Source organism: Bombina bombina, chromosome 6 (assembly GCF_027579735.1).
Source record: "Bombina bombina isolate aBomBom1 chromosome 6, aBomBom1.pri, whole genome shotgun sequence".
Taxonomy (NCBI): Eukaryota; Metazoa; Chordata; class Amphibia; order Anura; family Bombinatoridae; genus Bombina; species Bombina bombina.
The window spans coordinates 462,211,019-462,231,580 of record NC_069504.1 but is presented as its reverse complement, the minus strand read 5'-3'; the positions used below and the strand labels follow the sequence as shown (position 1 = coordinate 462,231,580).

Sequence of the window (20,562 nt, the reverse complement as noted above, 5' to 3'; positions counted from 1 at the left end):
AATAAGGGCACTACATCCTTGTATCATTTTCTATAGTGTTCATATAAAGTAGGAATAATTTAAACAGGCCTATATGTAAAATTATCAATTAACATATCAATCTTCTGGATCCAGGCTGGGTTTAGTGACAAATAGGGATTACTGGTGGCCTTTGATTGGCTCATATAAATAGAGTGTATGTACAGTGGATATAAAAGTCTACACACCCCTGTTAAAATGTCAGGTTTCTGTGATGTAAAAAAATTAGACAAAGATAAATCATTTCAGAACTTTTTCCACCTTTAATGTGACCTATAAACTGTACAACTTGATTGAAAAACAAACTGAAACTTCTAGGTGGAGGGAAGTAAAAATAAAAAAACCCAAAATAATATGGTTATAACTGGGGATGTAGCTGTGTTTAGAATTGAGCAATCACATTCAAAATCTTGTTAAATAGGAGTCAGTACACAACTGCCATCATGTAAAATGCCTCTGATTAACCCCAAATAAAGTTCAGCTGTTCTAGTAGGTCTTTCCTGACATTTTCTTAGTCGCAACCTACAGCAAAAGTCATGGTCCGCAGAGAGCTTCCAAAGCATCAGAGGGATCTCATTGTTAAAAGGTATCAGTCAGGAGAATGGTACAAAAGAATTTCCAAGGCATTAGATATACCATGGATCACAGTGAAGACAGTCATCATCAAGTGGAGAAAATATGGTGCAACAGTGACATTACCAAGAACTGGACGTCCCTCCAAAATTGATGAAAAGACGAGAAGAAAAATGGTCTGGGAGGCTGCCAAGAGGCCTACAGCACCATTAAAGGAGCTGCAGGAATATCTGGCAAGTACTGGCTGTGTGGTGCATGTGACAACAATCGCCCGTATTCTTCATATGTCTGGGCTATGGGATAGAGTGGCAAGACGGAAGCCTTTGCTTACGAAAAAAAACCATCAAAGCCCAGCTAAATTTTGCAAAAACACATCTGAAGTCTCCCAAAAGCATGTGAGAAAAGGTGTTATGGTCTGATGAAACCAAGATTAAACTTTTTGGCCATAATTCCAAAAGATATGTTCGGCGCAAAAATAACACTGCATATAACCAAAAGAACACCATACCCACAGTGAAGCATTTTGGTGGCAGCATCATGCTTTGGGTCTGTTTTTCTTCAGCTGGAACTGGGGCCTTAGTCAAGGTAGAGGGAATTATGAACAGTTCCAAATACCAGTCAATTTTAGCACAAAACCTTCAGGCTTCTGCTAGAAAGATGAACATGAAGAGGAACTTCATCTTTATGCATGACAACGACCCAAAGCATACATCTGAATCAACAAAGGAATGGCTTCACAAGAAGAAGATTAAAGTTTTGGAATGACCCAGTCAGAGCCCAGACCTGAATCCAATCGAAAATTTGTGGTGTGATCTTAAGTGGGCTTTGCACAAGAGATGCCCTCACAATCTGACAGATTTGGAGTGTTTTTGCAAAGAAGAGTGGTCAAATCTTGCCAAGTCAAGATGTGCCATGCTGAAAAACTCATACCCAAAAAGAGTGCTGTAATAAAATCAAAGGGTGCTTCAACAAAGTATTAGTTTAAGGGTGTGCACACTTATGCAACCATATCATTTTAGTTTTTTATTTCTACTTCCCTCTACCTAAAAGATTTTAGTTTGTTTTACAATTGAGTTGTACAGTTTATAGGTCACATTAAAGGTGGAAAAAGTTCTGAAATGATTTATCTTTGTCTCATTTTTTTACATCACAGAAACCTGACATTTTAACAGGGGTGTGTAGACTTTTTACATCCACTGTATATGTTAAAGGGACACTAAACCCAAATTCTTTATTTAATGATTCAGGTAGAGCATGCACTTTTAATCAACTTTCTAATTTAAACCTATTATCATTTTTTCTTCGTTCTCTTGCTATCTTTATTTAAAAAACAGGAATTTAAAGCTTAGGAGCCAGCAGATTTTAGGTTTAGCACCCTGGATAGTGCTTGCTTATTGGTGGCTACATATAGCAAACCAATAAGCAAGCATAACCCAGATTTTGAAAAAAAATGGGCCAGCTCTTAAGCTTTACATTCCTGCTTTTTTTAAAAAAAAAGATAGCAAGAGAATGAAAATATATTGATAATAGGAGTAAATTAGAAAGTTGCTTAAAATTGCATGTTCTATCTGAATCATTAAAGACAAAAATTGGGTTTAGTGTCCCTTTAAATTCAATTTAAAAGATGTTACTACTTCAAACTAAAATGATGTATGTCTACGCTATAGAGAACTGCTTTTAGATTTTTGTTTCATGTTTTTATTTTCAGTTCAGCCACAAGAGCAGCTAAAGATCCATGTGTATTCCCTACAGACTGTGTCTCAACTTTATTAAGTTTATTAAACATACTTTGGCATAGAAGGACAGAGCAAAAAAGTCTGACCTTGAAATACAAAAGATTTTCCAAAAATAACAAATGATCACATTTGCTGCATACTTCCAAAATACTGTGAAGTAATTTTGTCGTTTGTGCTAATATTTAATATTATAAACTATACTTTTAACGTATACTTTTATACATCCACTGTTTGACATTTTATACAGGTAGAGAACCCTTTATCCAAACAGCTTGGGACCAGAAAAGGTTTGGATTTCTGATTAGATTGGATTTTGGAATATTTGCATCTCTAAAATGGGACAGTTTGGAGCAGGGTCGGCTCCAGAACAAATGAAATGGGGGGGGCATTTTTTTTTCACGAGGGGGCACGCATTTAAAAAGCATGTATGAGAGTCAAAATAAGAGCAGACCTACTGTGGCAGTCCAGGGGTTACATTTATCAGCTCTCTGGCTGTACAGCAGTTACATTTACCATATTTATGGCAGTGCAGGGGTTACATTTGTCATATCTCAGGAATGTCTCCCACATATGACACAGCCAGTGGACACTGTTTGCATGTGTAGCTCTACCAATGACCCTACTAATGATCAAATAAGCTTTTACGTGACAATACGTTTGAGTGCCAAGCAGTACATTACTTGTACAGATATTATTAATGATATTTAACAGCACACAAACAGTATATACAGTATGTATATACACACAAATTATATATATATATATATACATATACACACACACATATATATATATATATATATATATATACACACACATACACACGGTATATATGTATATACACACATATATATATATATATATATATATATATATACACACACACACACAGTATGTGTGTGTGTGTATGTATTTATATATATATATATATATATATATATATATATAAAATAAAACAACCTTGGGGACAAAAAGGAGATGTTTTGAAACATGTAAATAATAAACATAAGGCTATTTCACTCATTGTCCCACAGCTACGTTTGAAGTGTGTGTATTTGAGCACCTATAATCTGACACTCATTTTACACTGATCACTGCAGATAAAGCAGGCACAATGCACACTTTTTTTGTGTGACCTGCAGTGGAGAAACCAAGGAATTCCCAATTTGCTTCTTTATCTGTGGCTGCCAGGATATAACGCACAATAGGGAAGGGATACTACTCTCACACACACATTGGTTATACGGCTGTGTTTTCACAAAATTACTTCCTGCAGAGGTCTGATGATGTCATCATCTCAGTTCAGCTCTGTAGTAAGTGGGCTAGCAGGAGGAGGGGCATTGCAAGCCCTAGGTTAACTGTGAGAGCACCAGCAGGGAAATGCAACTTTATTTGTTATCTGGTTGTAAATAGAGGAGAGTAAAGAGATAAGCTGGGCCCTCCAGTGGTGGATCTCCAGGGTCCAGTGGCTGCAAATGGTTGATGCGACATTTGGGACCCTGGACGTTCCGTCACTTTTAAAATGTAAAAAAAAAAAAAAAATTCTTTTAAATCACTTCTTTTGCCCTGGGGGGCACAGCAATCCATTTAGGGGGGGCATTGCCCCCCAATGCCCCCCCCCCTTAGAGCCGACCCTGGTTTGGAGAGTGGGTGAGACCAAGTGTAAACATCAATATCTTATGTCATTTAGGCAATATTTATGTCACAATACAGCTTATACCTGTAACATGCATCATTTTTATATTTTTGTATACATAGTACCCGCAGAAAGATATTATAGTATTATAATCACAAAAGTATTATTTCTTGTTTTAAATAAATATATTATTTGCATTTTAGAAAACAAAAAAGAAACCAAAGATAAAGGCAGAGATTTAAATGCTGGGGGGAAAAAGTGATTTTTGATAATTTTGGAATTCTAGATTTGGGGATTTGTGCCTGTATGATAGTTTTCAGTTCAATACTTTATATAATATATAAGGATATGCTGGTAAAATATATCTTGCCTGTTTATAAAAGCATTTTTGTTTTAAAAATTAAGTTAATTTTTGTGCATTCATATTTAAAACATGACCATTTTTATAAAAAATAAATTAAAAAAAAGTTAAAAATGTGTTCAAATCTATGAAACAAAATAAAATATGATGATAAAAATGTTAGTTTATGATTACAAGCAAGTGCATCAATTTTACTTGGAAAGTGAAAAAAAAACACATTAGGCTATCATCATTAATACTGTATCAGTCATGCACTGTGTACATAATTTGCTTTCAATAATTGTGACAAAAGGTGAACAAGTAATTTAACCATGGCTATTGCAAAACTTTAATGTGAAGATCCAGATGTTTATAATAATATTAAACTATAAGACAAAAAACTCAAAATTAATCTTTCATGATTCAGAACATGCAATTAAAAAAAAAAATTCCAGTTTACTTACATTATCAAAATGTGCACATTATTTTTATATGCATACTTTCTGATGCTCCTACTGAGCATGTACAAGAGTTAATAGTATATAGCTATATGCATTTTGTGGTTGGCTGATGGCTGTCATATGATACAGGGTGCAGGAAAAATGAAAGTAACTGAAATTTGTCATAAAAAAATCTACTATTTATTTGAAATCCAGACTCTGGCCCTATGATCTAAAGCAGACATCCTCAAACATGGCCCTTCAGAGGTTTTGGAACTACATATCCCATAATGCTTAGCCAGCTGATATGCTGGCTGAGCATCATGGGAAATGTAGTTCCAAAACCTCTGGAGGGCCAAGTTTGAGGATGTCTGATCTAAAGCTCTCCTCACTGGTGAGATTATCTAAGCAGTCTGACCAGTGCTAAGATGTTGTTCAAATCATTTTAAAAAGGCAAATTATAGCTTGAAAACTGTTTATCATGTTATGCAGAGAGCTGGATGTGATTGTGAATGAGAGACACATACACTGCAATATAATGCTAAAAAAAACAAAAAAAAAAGTGATTTCTCTCCACACCATCTGGCTTTTGTGTTATTGCATTGTCTTGTTACTATGCATTTGTTCTTTATGTAATCATACTGTATTAAATGTTCCTTTAAGGACTACCGTGCCTCACATAACACTTGTGGAGTAAGATGTTTTGCCTGCTAGCAGCCCGATTGACCACAAATCTGCAGGGGGCGGCATTGCACAAGCAGTTTACTAGAACTGCTTTTGCAATGTTAAATGCCCACAGTGTATGCTGTCGACATTCAGCGATGTCTGTCGGACAAAATACGATTCATGTCGGACAGACATTGATAAATCGGCCCCTAAACCTCTGTTTTATTTGTTCCTAATTGGCAACAACAGAGATTATCAGATAACGAACAATAAAACAATTGTGGTTTTGCTAATATAATGACCATGGCTAACCCTGTCTACTCCAGCAACAAGTCCAGAATAGTTCCTCCGAATAATGCAAGTGGTGCGTGAAGCTTGTCTTTTGAAAAACATTTGCAGCACCTATTGCATTTAAAGGGCCATGATACCCACATTTTTTCTTTCAAGATTTAGAAAGAGAATGCATTTTTAAACATCTTTCTAATTTACTTCTATTATCTAATTTGTTTTATTCTCTTGCTATTCTGTGCTGAAAAGCATATCTAGATATGCTCAGTAGCTGCTGATTGGTTACTGCACAAAGAAGTCTCATGATTGGCTCACCCATGTGCATTGCTTTTTCTTCAAATAAGGATATCTCAAAAATGAAGCAAAATAAATAATATAAGTAAATTGTAATGTTGTTTAAATTTGTATTTTCTATCTGAATCATAAAAGAAAGATTTTGAGTTTAGTGGCCCTTTAAATATTTTCAGTCTAACTGAATATATTAATCTATTGCAAAACTGCATAAAAAAGTGCAATTATGTGGTGCTTACTGTCCCTTTAAGTGCTCATTTAAAGGTATACTAAACCCATATTTTTTATTTCATGATTCAGATAGAGCATGCAATTTTAAGCAACTTTCTATTATCAATTTTTCTTCGTTCTCTTGCTATCTATATTTAAAAAGCAGGAATGTAAAGCTTAGAAGCCTTTAGATTCAGTACCCTGGATAGCGCTTGCTTATTGGTGGTTACATTTGGCTAACCAATAATCAAGCGTAATCCAGGTTCTAAACCTAAAATGGTCCAGCTCCTAAGCTTTACATTCCTGCTTTCTAAATAAAGATAGCAAGAGAACAAATAAAAATTGATAATAGGAGTAAATTAGAAAGCATGCTCTATCCAAATCATTAAAGAAAAAACTTTTGGTTTAGTATCCCTTTAATGAAAATCAAGTTCTACAGGACTCTATGTAATGCTTTACTCAAACCAAGAACTTTCCATGTATAAGCCACAACACAAACATCTACACTACACAAGCATAATTCCCAAATGTCTTCTAAATCAGGGATGTCCAACTGGTGGCCCATAGGCTACATGTGGCTCTGCACTCGTTTTTGCGGCCTCAGGGACAAAGAAAAACTAAGAATGTGTGCCATAGTTTTTTGTGGCCCCAAGAAATGTGGAGCTAAAAATGTGTTTTGGGAAATTCTGGTGGAAGACCAACTAAGTGGCCACAACTCAAAAGAGCCATCTGTAAAGAAAAACAGCAGATAGAGGGTACCCTGCAACCTTATCTGTATCATGCCCTGTGCCACTGGTTATTTTTAGTAAGTAATTAGGATTTAGGATAATATTTTAAGTGTATATATACATTTATATGTGGTCCCTAATAGTTCTAAACTATTGATCTTTGGCCATTAAAGCTTCTCAAATACTGATCAGCAGCCCCCATTTGTTAGGAAGTTGGCCATCACAGTTCTAAGCTATAATGGAATTGAAATAACTAATTAGCATTAATTCTAAATTAAATCTAATTTGATTTAATGAGATTTGGAAATTATGCTGATCAATTATTTTGATTTCACTATAAAAAAATTTGAAAGTTATTGTGATCAGCTATTTTGATTTCACTGTACTTAAGTTTGAATTTGTAAGCTATACACACCCTCTTTTTTCAAATGAAAGGTTCATGCCCCTCTATGTGGCAAATGGATCAAGAGAACCCTCTCAGGAATGAGCAAAGAGTTAATATGCTTAAAGTGATACAAAAAACAATGTTTTTCACAAGGCATGACATTAAAACGCTGCCTTGATGCAGGATAAGCGCTTATTTAAAGAAAATAAAATTGGATTTTTTTGTAGTAATAGTGCTACCATTTGAGTTGCCTGACCCACTTGACAATTATTTTCTTTCCTCTGGTGGCACAGTCAATGTAAATCTGTGCCGCATGTCCACTCCAGAATCTACTAGCCAGGCTGAAGGGCTTTACAAAAGCATTCTTCTACTTCAGACAAACTGCATATTTGTCTTCCTCTTAAACCGAGGGGAAGAGTGAGCCTTCACTAACATATATGGGGCGAGCACATGAGTGTCCACCTGAAGTACAAACTGCAGAAAACAAAGACAACTCAAAATCCTTTTTTTTCTTTTAATTTCCCTAAATGTAGCTCTGTTTTAGAGAAAGAAGCACAGTATTCTGGGAGTTATATAACATTCTGGAATTTATAGTTCACTATTTCCCTATCAGTATTGTGCCACTGCAGTTCTGAACCCTAATTCCCAGCATGCATTGTACAGTGGTGGAGAATGAGCTTCCTGGATGGCAGAAAGTTTTGCATGAGGTCACACCCGTAGGGGGAAATGTACTGTGTTTATGAAGCTATGAGCAACTTAGGAAGGCTGCTGGGAATATTTCCACTCCCACCACCCTTTTAACAGCAGTGTATAGAGTCCTGGAATAACTTGGCACCAATACACTTGCCTAACATCGCGGCCGCGGAACTGAATACGTTCTCCAAATTTAACAAAAAAGCTGTCAAAAAGCTGCACACAAAGTACGGGGCGACCTTGCTGCTATTTGGCTTTTTCGCAGCCTTATTTGTATACTGTACCTAACCACCGCCACTATACTAAGCTGTTTAACCCCTATCCCGCCGCTCCCCGACCCTGCCGCAACAAAATAAAGTTATTAACCCCTAAACCACCGCTCCCGGAGCCCACCGCAACTCTAATAAACGTATTAACCCCTATCCCGCCACTCCCGGACCCCGCCGCCACCTACATTATGTTCTTAACCCCTAATGTGCCGCCCCCTACACCACCGCCACCTACATTATGTTATTAACCCCTATCCCGCCGCTCACGGAGCCCACCGCAACTAAATAAAGTTATTAACCCCTAAACTGCCAGCCCCCCACATCGCCATAAACTAAATTAACCTATTAACCCCTAAACCCGCTAACTGTACATTAAATATTAACTCATCCCTATCTTATAATAAATTTAAACTTACCTTTAGATTTAAATTAAACTATATTAAACTATTAATTAACCTACCCTAACTATTATACTACAATTACATTTTATTATTATTATTATCAGGTATTTGTAGAGCGCCAACAGATTCCGCAGCGCTGTAAACATAATCGGTATACAGGATAGCTTTTGTAGGGATCAAGTGGGTAGAGGGCCCTGCCGAGAGTTTCACTGTTGTAGTGGACTCTTATGAAGGTGATCTGCAAACAGCTGGGCTCATAGGCTTACATTCTAAGGGGTTTAAGGGGAAAGCAATGGGGAAAGGTTAGTGTTGGTTGTAAGCATCCCTGAATAGTAGAGTTTTTAGGGAGCACTTGAAGCTGTTAAAACTAGGGGAGAGTCTTGAGGAGCGAGGCAGGGAGTTCTACAAGATGGGGGCCAGTCTGCAAAAGTCCTGTAAACGGGAATGTGAGGAAGTAATAAGAGAGGAGGAGATCCTGAGCTGATCAAAGGGGATGGGAGGGAGAGTATCTGTAGACAAGTTCTGAAATGTAGGGGGGAGCAGTGCAGTTGAGAGCTTTGTATGCCAGAGTGAGGATCTTGTGTTTAATCCTAGAGGCAAGAGGAAGCCAGTGAAGGTATTGGCAGAGAGGTGCAGCAGATGAAGAGCAACGAGTAAGGAAGATGAGCCTGGCAGAGGCATTCATAATGGATTGTAAAGGAGGTATGCGGCAGCTAGGTATAACAGAGAGGACGGAGTTGCAGTAGTCGAGGCGGGAAAGGATGAGAGAGTGGATTAAAATCTTGGTTGTATCTTGTGTAAGGAAATGTCTAATTTTAGAGATGTTTTTAAGGTGAAAGCGGCAGGCTTTAGCCAAGGACTGAATGTGAGGAGTGAAGGAAAGATGTGAGTCAAGTTTGACCCGAAGACATCGGGCATACAGGATAGGAGTAATGATGGAATTATCAACAATTATAGAAATTTTGGGGGTGGAGGAAGAAGAAGGGAGAAAAATAAGGAGTTCAGTTTTGGAGAGATTTAACTTAAGGTAGCGAGAAGACATCCAAGATGAGATATGAGAAAGACAGTTAGTGACACGGGTTAGTAAGGAAGGAGGTAGGTCTGGTGCAGAGAGGTAGATTTGGGTGTCATCGGCATACAAATGATATTGAAACCCATGGGACTTTATTAAGGAACCTAATGATGACGTGTAGATTGAAAAGAGAAGGGGACCGAGGACAGAGCCTTGAGGTACCCCAACAGAAAGTGGTAACAGGGCAGAGGATGCTCCAGAGAAGGCTACACTAAATGTACGGTTAGTCAGATAGGAAGAGAACCACAAGAGAATTGTGTCACAGATGCAGATGGATTGGAGGGTTTGGAACAGAAGAGGGTGGTCAACAGTGTCAAAGGCTGCAGACAGGTCAAGGAGGATAAGCAGAGAGAAGTGGCCTTTGGATTTTGCTGTAAGTAGGTCATTGGTAACCTTGACAATTGCTGTCTCTGTAGAGTGATGGGGACGAAATCCAGATTGCAGTGGGTCAAGAAGAGAGTTTAGTGTAAGGAAATGGGATAGACGTGCGTATACTAGCTTTTCGAGGAGCTTTGAGGCAAGAGGGAGTAGGGAAATAGAGCAGTAGTTGGATGGGGAGGTTTTATCGAGGGAAGGTTTTTGAGGATAGGTGTGACCAGTGCATGTTTTAGAGATGAGGGAAATATACCAGTGCTTAGGGAGAGGTTGAAAACATTAAACTATATTAAACTAATAATTTACTTACCCTAACTACTATACTACAATTACATTAAACTATATTAAACTATTAATTAACCTACTCTAACTATTATACTACAATTACATTAAACTAATAATTAATCTACCCTAACTTTTATACTAAATTACATTAACCCCTTAATGACCGGAACATTTTTCAATTTTCTTACCCTTAATGACAATGGCTATTTTTACATTTCTGTGGTGTTTGTGTTCAGCTGTAATTTTCCTCTTACTCATTTACTGTACACATATTATATACCGTTTTTCTCGCCATTAAATGGACTTTCTAAAGATACCATTATTTTCATTATATCTTATAATTTACTATAAAAATTTTTTATAAAATATGAGGAAAAAATGGAAAAAAAACACACTTTTTCTAACTTTGACCCCCAAAATCTGTTACACATCTACAACCACTAAAAAACACCCATGCTAAATAGTTTCTAAATTTTGTCCTGAGTTTAGAAATATCCAATGTTTACATGTTCTTTGCTTTTTTTGTAAGTTATAGAGCCATAAATACAAGTAGCACTTTGCTATTTCTAAACCACTTTTTTTTCAAAATTAGCGCTAGTTACATTGGAACACTGATATCTGTCAGGAATACCTGAATATCCATTGACATGTATATATTTTTTTTTAGAAGACATCCCAAAGTATTGATCTAGGCCCATTTTGGTATATTTCATGCCACCGTTTCACCGCCAAATGCGATCAAATTGTTCACTTTTTCACACATTTTGTCACAAACTTTAGGTTTCCCACTGAAATTATTTACAAACAGCTTCTGCAATTATGGCACAAATGGTTGTAAATGCTTCTCTGGGATCGCCTTTGTTCAGAAATAGCAGACTTATATGGCTTTTGGGTTGCTTTTTGGTAATTAGAAGGCCGCTAAATGCCGCTGCGCACCACACGTGTTTTATGCCCAGCAGTGAAGGGGTTAATTAGGGAGCATGTAGGGAGCTTGTAGGGTTAATTTTAGCTTTAGTTTAGTGTAGTAGACAACTCCAAGTATTGATCTAGGCCAATTTTGGTATATTTCATGCCACCATTTCCCCGCCAAATGCGAGCAAATAAAAAAAACCTTTAAATTTTTCACAATTTTAGGTTTCTCACTGAAATTATTTACAAACAGTTTGTGCAATTATGGCACAAATGGTTGTAAAAGCTTCTCTGGGATCCCCTTTGTTCAGAAATAGCAGACATATATGGCTTTGGCGTTGCTTTTTGTTAATTAGAAGGCCGCTAAATGCTGCTGCGCACAATACGTGAATTATGCCCAGCAGTGAAGGAGTTAATTAGGTAGCTTGTAGGGCGCTGGCAGGGTTAATTTTAGCTTTAGTGTAGAGATCAGCCTCCCACCTGACACATCCCACCCCCTGATCCCTCCCAAACAGCTCTCTTCCCTCCCCCACCCCACAATTGTCCCCGCCATCTTAAGTACTGGCAGAAAGTCTGCCAGTACTAAATAAAAGGAGTTTTTTTTATTTTATTTTTAAAAAAAATGTATTCTGCTGTAATGGAGCCCTGCCTTAGCCCCCAACCTCCCTGATCCCCCACCAAACAGCTCTATAACCCTCCCTGCTACTTAATTGCCGCCATCTTGGGTACTGGCAGCTGTCTGCCAGTACCCAATTTGCCCCCAAAAATATTTATAAACTTTTGCCCCCAAAAATATTTATAAACTTTTCTGTAGTGTAGCAGCCCCCCCCCCCTCAATACCCCCAACCCCCCCCGATCCTTTTATATATATATATATATATATATATATATATATATATATATATATATTTTTTTATGTTTTGAACCTTTTATTTTTTCCATTGGTGTCAGTGGCTAATATGCGCGCGCGCCCCCACGTGCACGCGCGCGCGCCCCCACATGCACCGGCGCGCCCCCACGTGCACGCGCACGCCTGCACGCTTCCGCCTCCTTGCTTCCCTTCCCCCCGGAACGCAGCACCATTGTTACCGGTGCAGAGAGGGCCACAGAGTGGCTCTCTCTGCATTGGAAGCTTGTTAAAAGGTATTGCAGGATGCCTCCATATCAAGGCATCACTGCAATACCCTGAGAGCTGCTGGAAGCGATTGAGATCGCTTCCAGCACTCTCTTAAACAACTGACGTACCAGGTACGTCCATTGTCACTAACTGCTAGTTTTTGCAGGACGTACCTGGTACGTCAGTTGTCATTAAGGGGTTAAACTATATTAAATTAAGAATTAATCTACCCTAACTGTTATACTAAAATTACATTAAACTACAAATTAAAATAACTATATTATATATTTAAAAACCTAACCCAACTCAAATACTTTAAATCTACACTAAAAAATTACTAAGTTACAAAAAAACTAACAACTAAGTTACAAAAAATAACAAACACTAAGTTACAAAAAAAAATAAACACTAAGTTACACAAAATAAAAAATAAATGATCAAAGATTTAAACTAATTACACCTAATCTAAGGGCCCTATGAAAATAAAAAAGCCCCCCAAAATAAAAAAAAACTCTAGCCTACAATAAACTACAAATAGCCCTTAAAAGGGCCTTTTGCGGGGCATTGCCCCAAAGAAATCTTCATAGGGCCCTTAGATTAGGTGTAATTAGTTTAAATCTTTGATAATTTATTTTTTATTTTGTGTAACTTAGTGTTTATTTTTCTTGCAACTTAGTGTTTGTTATTTTTTGTAACTTAGTTGTTAGTTTTTTGTAACTTAGTAATTTTTTAGTGTAGATTTAAATTATTTGAGTAGAGTTAGGTTTTTAAATATATAACAGTTAATTTAATTTGTAGTTTAATGTAATTTTAGTATAACAGTTAGGGTAGATTAATTATTAGTTTAATATAGTTTAATGTAATTTAGTATAACAGGGTAGATTAATTATTAGTTTAATATAGTTTAATGTAATTTTAGTCTAACAGTTAGGGTAGATTAATTATTAGTTTAATATAGTTTAATTTAAATCTAAAGGTAAGTTTAATTTTATTATAAGATAGGGATGAGTTAATATTTAATATAAAGTTTGCGGGTTGTTAGGTTTAGGGGTTAATCGTTTAATTTAGTTTATGGTGATGTGGGGGATGGTGGTTTAGGGGTTAATAGGTTTAGTAAGTGGTAGTGATGTGGGAGGCCAGGGGTTTAGGGGTTAATACATTTATTTAGTTGTGGTGGGCTCCGGGAGTGGCGGGATAGGGGTTAATAACTTTATGTAGGTGGCGGCAGTGTAGGGGCAGCAGATTAGGGGTTAATAAGTATAATGTAGGTGGTGGCGGTGTCGGGGGTGGCAGATTAGGGGTGTTTAGACTCGGGGTACATGTTAGGGTGTTAGGTGTAAACTTTACCATAGAAATCAATGGGATATCGGGCAGCAGCGAACATGAACTTTCAATGCTTTCAGACTCCCATTGATTCATATGGCATCCACTGCCTCCAGGGCGGCGGATTGAAAACCAGGTACGCTGGGACGGAATAGTGGCGAGCGTACCTGGTAGAAATTTGATAACTAGCAAAAGTAGTCAGATAGTGCCGAATTTGCATTCGGAACATCTGTAGTGATGTAAGCATCGATCTGTGTCAGACTGAGTCCGGCGGATCGTATGTTACGTCACAGATTTCTTCTTTTGCCGGTCTGTAGGCTTTGATAACTAAGGTGAATCAGGCTCGCCACAATTACGCTGCGGAATTCCAGGGTATTTGCGGTTGATGGCTTGATAAATAGGCCTCTTTATATGTATAGGTTAATTTATGTTGCTCTTTTGTGTTTTGATTATGTTTTCTTCTTTAGAACTGTATAAGACAACAGATCAAATAAACAAAGCATTCATTTTCATTTTTAAGTCAGGAGTCCGGATAAAGACATTCATTTTTAGTAATTTTATTACACACACACCCCAACAAAAATGTGTAAGAGAGTATTAAAGTTTAGCATACAGTGACTACAAAATTGTGTACTAGTAAAATAGGACTAGTAGTGTGTGTGTATGCTTGTGTTTGTTTGGGTGTGGGTGTCTGTGTTTATTGTCTGGATGTATTTCCCGTTATTGCCCCCCCCCTTTGAAAAAAAATTCTGCAGACACCCATGGGCGAGCAGTAACTTTCTATATGTCAGCAGTGCAAATGGGAAAATACTAGGGGAGCAGATGGCAGAATAAACTGCTAGTAGGAAAAAAACATTAGAAACAAAAAAGTTGTTAAACCATATTGGGCAATAAACATGTACATTGTCTGTGGTATTTACAGATTTACATACATTTTTAAAGGACCATTAAATAGGGTAGAATTGCATAATCAACAAACACATAATAGAAGGTCAATGTAATAGCACTTAGTAGGCATGTGCAGCCTGAGGTTTCAGATACCTCAGAATGCAGAAGAATGCAGAAGAAAGCAGCTGCTTGCGGCATTCGTTTTTTTTCAGAGACAGATTTTACCTTGTAAAAGTGCAACACACCAAGATCTGCATAAATACAGATCTAAATGGTGTTGCACTTTCACAAGAAGAGATTCAGTTGCCTTCTTCCACATTCTGATCTGAAACCTCCAAATTCACAATGCACATAACTAGCACTATGGGGCCGAATTATCAAGCTCCTTCAGGCTCGCCGAAAACAGTAGTTATGAAGCAGCGGTCTAAAGACAACTGTTCCATAACTTGTCCGCCTGCTCTGAGACCACGGACATCAATCCGCCCGATTCTATACGTTCGGGCTGATTAACACCCCCTGCTAGTGGCCGATTGGCCGTGAATCTGCAAGGGGCGGCATTGCACAAGAACTGCTGGTGCAATGATAAATGCCGACAGCGTATGCTCACACTTTAATAAATTGGCCCCTTAGTATGAAATTCAAATGAACAGCAGATTTTTTTCTGACAAATTTCAACATTTTTATTTAAAGTCCATTTTCCCTCCCCCTGTATCATGTGACAGCCATTAGCCAATCACAATCACTTATACTTATATACTTTGAACTCTTGCACATGCTTAGTAGGTGCTAGTACATCAGAAAGTTTGCATATATAAATATTGTGCACATTTTGATAATTAAAGTAAATTGGAACATTTTTCTAAAACTCCATGCATCTGAAGCATGACTGTTTAATTTTTACTTTACTGTCCTGTAAATCATGTATGCTTTTCCATCACTTTATGAAACCATCAGAACACTACAAGGTATAACTTATGTAGTGAGTACACAGCTAAGGACTAAAATACAGCCTTGGACAGGGTTAGCTTTTATATCTATATCATGCTTACATCATAAGAATATTCATACCAGTGGTACTTGTATCTAGCACTGGGCTACAGAAGATATCTTACTACTGTACTGTCCCTAGTACTAAATATGTGCAGTGGATATCTACATTTATTAAGCTAATTTTGCATTAACTATTAGCTAATTATTTTTACAGTTATAGTTAAGTACATTTCACATTACCAGCAGAAAGATGACCTATATAACTGATATTGGGTAATCTTTTAAAGGGCATAATTTAAGACAAGTAATATCACTATAAAACTGTGGCTGAAATGTGAGAATTGATTTGCACACCTCTGCTCAATTGTACTAGCAAATCTGTCCAATAAGAATGTTGAGTGAGAAAAGTTTTGCAGCTCTATATCATCATGCGTCTTCTGTGCTTATATCTCACCTATATCTGTCTTTGCAGTTCTTGTCTCATTCTCCATTTTCCTATTCCAATGTCCTCTCAATCTTGTCAAACTGTCACTTGGTCTGTTTCTAGCTCCTCACAATTACTAACGTTGTCACAGCTGTATTTACCATTCACACCATTGTATCTAAATGATTCCAGCTACATTTCTCTCCATGTTCCCTTTTTTAAATAATGTTTTTTTTTTTTTTGGGGGGGGGGGGGTTTGAGTACTGATCTTTATTTTTAATCTATAGTGGAACAGGGCATCAGTGTTACAACTTGTGAGGCTTGGGAACACTAATAAAAAAAGTGATATGTTAGCCATTTAGCCACCAATCTGCAAGCGCTACCTAGGTTCTGAACCAAAAATGGGCCGGCTCCTAAGCTTACATTTCTGCTTTTGAAATAAAGATACACGAGAACGAAGAACAATTGACAATAAGAGTAAATTAGAAAGTAGGGGTTAATACATGTATTTAGTGGCGGCGGGGTTTGGGAGCGGCGGGATGGGGTTAATAACTTTATTAAAGTTGCGGCGGGGTCTGGGAGAGGCGGGATAGGAGTTAATAACTTTATTAAAGTTGCGGTGGGGTCTGGGAGCGGCGGGATAGGGGTTAATAACTTTTTAAAGTTGCGGCAGGGTCTGGGAGCAGTGGGATAGGGGTTAATAACTTTATTAAAGTTGCGGCGGGGTCCGGGAGCGGCGGGATAGGGTTTAATAACTTTATTTCGGTTGCGGCGGGATAGTGGTTAAACATTTTAGTATAGTGGCTGCATTTAGTGACAGGGTATAAATAAAGTTGGGGAAAAGCCGAATAGCAGCGAGATCGATGACTGTTAGTTAACAACAGTCCGATGTTCATCGCCCCGTACTTGGTGCGCTGCTTTTTGTTGGCTTTTTTATCAATATGGAGATCGTATATAGGTCCGCGGCCGCGATGTTAGGCGAGCGTATTGGTGCCGGCAAATGCAGCATAGTTGAGGCTTTGATAAATATCCCCCACTATGTCATTATGTACATAAATAAATGCCATGAAAATCACATCTTATGTGAAACACACATAGAAACATATCATTTAAAATAAAAGCAACATATCTCTATGTATGCACTGTGTTTTCGGCACTAAGTATGTACTGTTATGACACAAGTTAGAGAATCAATACTACCATGGAGGATGAATAGAGGGGGAAAAAACGAATTCCTGGAATCAGCCTTCTGAACTCATCCAGACATTGTTTCAAACATATAAATCAATATCCTTTCTAAAATTGAGACCTAGGGGCCTATTTATCAAGCCGTCTACTTTACCTGCCTTCGCCGTTTCAATACGCCCGCCTAAGCTCACCTACCATCGCCGCCGCGGACCTGAAAAATTTCGCCTAAGTTATCAATAAAGCTGTCAAAAAGCCGCGCACCAAGTATGGGGCGATGACCAGCAGACTGTGATAGTTATCACTCATCCTATCTCGCTGCTCTTCGGCTTTTTGACAGCTTTATTGACAAGCTGTCACTAAGCACCCACACTCAACTACACTGTTCCAATCCCTATACTGGCGCCCCCGGAGCCCCCCGCAACTAAATAAAGTTATTAACCCCTAAACCGCCGCTCCTAGACCCCGCCGCAACTCTTATAAATGTATTAACCCCTAAACCGCCGCTCCCGGACCCCGCCGCCACCTACATTATACCTAGTAACCCCTATCCTGCCCCCCCTATACCGTCGCCACCTATAATAAAGTTATTAACCCTTATCCTGCCGATCCCGGACCTCACCACAACTAAATAAATAGTTTAACCCCTAAACCGCCGCTCCCAGACCCCGCCGCAACCTATATTAAACTTATTAACCCCTAATCTGCCCCCTCTACACCGTCACCACCTATAATAAATGTATTAACCCCTTTCCTGCCCCCCCCCTACACCGCCGCCACTGTAATAAAATTATTAACCCCTAAACCTAAGTCTAACCCTAACCCTAACATCCAGACATTGTTTCAAACATATAAATCAATATCCTTTCTAAAATTGAGACCTAGGGGCCTATTTATCAAGCCGTCAACTTAAATATTAATTAAATAAATCTAAATAATATTTCTCTTATTAACTAAATTAATCCTATTTAAAACTAAATACTTACCTTTAAAATAAACCCTAATATTGCTACAATATAAATAATAATTATATTGTAGCTATCTTAGGATTTATTTTTATTTTACAGGCAACTTTCAATTTATTTTAACTAGGTACAATAGCTATTAAATAGTTATTAACTATTTAATTGCTACCTAGCTAAAATAAAGAGAAATTTACCTGTAAAATAAAAACTAACCTAAGTTACAATTACACCTAACACTACACTATACTTTAATAAATTATTTCTATTTAAAACTAAATACTTACCTGTAAAATAAACGCTAAGATAGCTACAATGTAATTAATAATTACATTGTAGCTATTTTAGTATTTATAATTATTTTACAGGTAACTTTGTATTTATTTTAGCAAGTTAGAATAATTATTAAATAGTTATTAACTATTTAATAACTACCTAGCTAAAAGAAATACAAAATTACCTGTAAAATAAATCCTAACCTAAGTTACAATTAAACCTAACACTACACTATCATTAAATTAATTAAATAAATTACCTACAAATAACTACATTTAAATACAATTACATAAACTAACTAAAGTACAAAAAATAAAAAAGCTAAGTTACAAAAAATAAAAAAAATAAGTTACAAACATTTAAAACATATTACAACAATTTAAGCTACTTACACCTAATCTAAGCCCCCTAATAAAATAACAAAGCCCCCCAAAATAAAAAAATGCCCTACCCTATTCTAAATTAAAAAGTTCAAAGCTCTTTTACCTTACCAGCCCTTAAAAGGGCCTTTTGCTGGGCATGCCCCAAAGAATTCAGCTCTTTTGCTTGTAAAAGAAAAATACAAACCCCCCAACATTAAAACCCACCACCCACATACCCCTAATCTAACCCAAACCCCCCTTAAAAAACCTAACACTACCCCCCTGAAGATCATCCTACCTTTAGTCGTCTTCAGCCAGCCGACCATCGATGGAACCGAAGAGGAGATCCGGAGCGGCAGAAGTCATCATCCAAGGGGCGCTGAAGAAATCTTCCATCCGATGAAGTCATCATCCAGGCGGCGCTGAAGAATTCTTCCATCCGGGCGATGTCATCTTCCAAGCGGCGTCTTCAATCTTCATCCATCCGGAGCTGAGCCATCTTCAGACGAGCCGACGCGGAGCCATCGGAACAGCCAATAGAATGCGAGCTCAATCTGATTGGCTGATTGGATCAGCCAATCGGATTGAACTTCAATCTGATTGGCTGATTCAATCAGCCAATCAGATTTTTCCTACCTTAATTCCGATTGGCTGATAGAATCCTATCAGCCAATCGGAATTGAAGGGACGCCATCTTGGATGATGTCCCTTAAAGGAATATCCATTCGTCGGTAGTCGTTGGGAAGAAGAGGATGGCTCCGCGTCGGCTCGTCTGAAGATGGCTCCGGATGGATGAAGATTGAAGACGCCACTTGGAAGATAACATCGCCCGGATGGAAGAATTCTTCAGCGCCGCCTGGATGATGACTTCATCGGATGGAAGATTTCTTCAGCGCCCCTTGGATGATGACTTTTGCCGCTCCGGATCTCCTCTTCGGTTCCATCGATGGTTGGCTGGCTGAAAACGACTAAAGGTAGGATGATCTTCAGGGGGGTAGTGTTAGGTTTTTTTAAGGGGGGTTTGGGTTAGATTAGTGGTATGTGGGTGGTGGGTTTTAATGTTGGGGGGTTGTGTTTTTCTTTTACAGGCAAAAGAGCTGAATTCTTTGGGGCATGCCCAGCAAAAGGCCCTTTTAAGGGCTGGTAAGGTAAAAGAGCTTTGAACTTTTTAATTTAGAATAGGGTAGGGCATTTTTTTATTTTGGGGGGCTTTGTTATTTTATTAGGGGGCTTAGATTAGGTGTAAGTAGCTTAAAATTGTTGTAATATGTTTTAAATGTTTGTAACTTATTTTTTTTATTTTTTGTAACTTAGCTTTTTTTATTTTTTGTACTTTAGTTAGTTTATGTAATTGTATTTAATTGTAGTTATTTGTAGGTAATTTATTTAATTAATTTAATGATAGTGTAGTGTTAGGTTTAATTGTTACTTAGGTTAGGATTTATTTTACAGGTAATTTTGTATTTCTTTTAGCTAGGTAGTTATTAAATAGTTAATAACTATTTAATAACTATTCTAACTAGCTAAAATAAATACAAAGTTACCTGTAAAATAATTATAAATACTAAAATAGCTACAATGTAATTATTAATTACATTGTAGCTATCTTAGGCCTAGATTTGGAGTTTTGTCGGTAACGACCCGAAAAACTAACGCCGGCTTTTTTCTGGCCGCACCATAAAAATAACTCTGGTATTGAGAGTCCACATAAAGGCTGCGT

The 20,562-nt window shown here is 37.5% G+C and overlaps 1 protein-coding gene across 1 annotated transcript in view; it reads right to left on the bottom strand.

Annotated features, from left to right (window-relative positions):
* LOC128663085 (A disintegrin and metalloproteinase with thrombospondin motifs 2-like) overlaps window positions 1-20,562 on the bottom strand; it is a 914,348-nt gene that overhangs the window by 150,073 nt on the left and 743,713 nt on the right. The gene's annotated exons all lie outside the window — the stretch shown is intronic.